Genomic DNA, 2,216 nt, shown 5'->3' with positions numbered 1-2,216 from the left:
ATAGACATCGCTTTCAATCTTTATTATTTGCCACCAAGAGAAAATAAAACTGTTTTCATAGAAGTTGCTTTCATTTTGTTTAACCCTTTCAAAATTGCTGTGTGTGTGCGTGTGTGTGTGTGCGAGCGTGTGTGTGTGCTTGTCTAAAATGCCATCATATTTTCATCAGTGCACAAGACAAGTCTTGTATGAGAAATAACCAAATCCACCTGGCTTAAGGGATATCTGTCAAACCCACAGTGCATGAAGGACTGAAGCAATTCGACAGCAGCAAAGGGAAAAAAGAGAAAAATGAATCAGGACGTTTATTATTTTTTATATACAGTATATTTCCAAAAACAGGTGTCTTAAAACTACTCTTTAAATAATGATTAATTTCATAAGATGGGAACATCGATTTTAATGACTGAAGATCATGATATCGAATATGTAAGGTCAGTGACCTAACTATTTATAATCATAAAAAAACACACACAAACAGAGCATCTTCCATTCGGAGTCTTGATAACCTAGGGAAGGTACTGGCCCGTAGTTACGCGAAGAAAGTAGGTTAATAATCATGAAGAGGGAAGTCACAGAGGCGATGACATTGCTACTCGTCACTAAAAATATGACACAGGCGGTAGATGAGAGATCTGGATATTAACGTATTAGATATTTCTGTACGCCACATGACATATATCAGCTGACGGCTACGAAGTAAAAACGACTTCTTAAGAGTTGCAGTAGTGTATGATAGTAACTAGGCGAATGAGTTCGTATGCTTCCCAGGTTTGGATACTACCCGGGGCGGCAGTATAATACCGTACCTCACATGTCGGACTGTGCTCAGCTCGGTGAATCGACCTTAGGCATCCCAACACATTTCGATTGTTAGTGTTACTCTTCTGGTTTGATAATAACCGGAAATTGTCGCGTCTCTTGGGCGAAAGGGACTTACTGTACATACACAGATATACACACACATACAGACATTATATATATATATATATATATATATATATATATATATATATATATATATATATATATATATATATATATATATGTGTATGTGTGTATTATATGTGTGTGTGTGTGTGTGTGTGTGTGTGTTTTCTCTCTGTATGTGTATATTAAAAATTTATATACGCACACATACAGACACACACATACATATTATATGTAAATATATAATATATGTATATGTCTGTGTGTATGTATGTCCCTTTCACCCAAGAGGATGCGACAATTTCCTGTTATTATTAAATCAGAAAAGTAACACTAACGATCGAAAATGGTAATAAGATTAATTGGCTGATTGATTTCAAGTTTTCTTGAACTGACACCGAGAGAAAGATGTAGACTGATAGAAACAGATGTACTCGTATATGTAATTATCGACTGTTTGCCTAAACTGAAATAACATCCATAATTCCCTCGCGTATAAGGCAACTCATGATGTACTCTTGTGATTAAACATTCTCTGTCAGGCTGTAATTGTAATAGGAAGATCAAGCACTTAGAGAAAATACTGAGTGGAATGTTTTCAATATGCATCATTTGCAGATATTTTGCAAATGAGAAGCGATTGTTATCGGTTCTAGTTGGTTCAACTTTTTATTTCTTGTTATCTTTGGTGTGCGCATTATCAGTGAATAAAATTGTTATCAACAACGATAGCTTCGTTAAAGATAATAAAATCATCATTATTGTCGTCATATTACTTTGGGACCAGAAACTCATTTCGTTCACTCTCAATAGCATCATCATTGTCGTCAATATAATGCTACACACCTATCATCATTACCATTATGATACTAATGAATCTCATCACAACAGATCAGGATCTCTCTCTCTCTCTCTCTCTCTCTCTCTCTCTCTCTCTCTCTCTCTCTCTCTCTCTCTCTCTCGGAATTTCCGGCAAAAGCAAAACCTCCACTGTCTTTTCTCAGAAACTATTCATAAAGCCTGCTTGTGGCCCAACAAGGGAAATCCGTTTTGTTAACAAGTGGTGGAGCAGGAAAGTCAGGCCTTTTACCTCCATATGTATTAAGGTGAGTTTCGTAGGAAGTTCTTGAAACAGAAAACTATCTTCACATTTCAGATTGTTTATTTAAAAAAAAAATTAAGGCATGAGTGCCCATTCTCTCAGGAAGTTTCCCAATGAATCTCCCACGGTTTCATTCTCACTCACTCCATTTCAGACAAACTCTACACACACTAGTAACCAATGA

The sequence above is a fragment of the Macrobrachium rosenbergii genome, chromosome 14 (assembly GCF_040412425.1).
Source record: "Macrobrachium rosenbergii isolate ZJJX-2024 chromosome 14, ASM4041242v1, whole genome shotgun sequence".
Classification (NCBI taxonomy): domain Eukaryota; kingdom Metazoa; phylum Arthropoda; class Malacostraca; order Decapoda; family Palaemonidae; genus Macrobrachium; species Macrobrachium rosenbergii.
The sequence above is the reverse complement of the archived record's forward strand: the minus strand, read 5'-3'. Positions refer to the sequence as shown.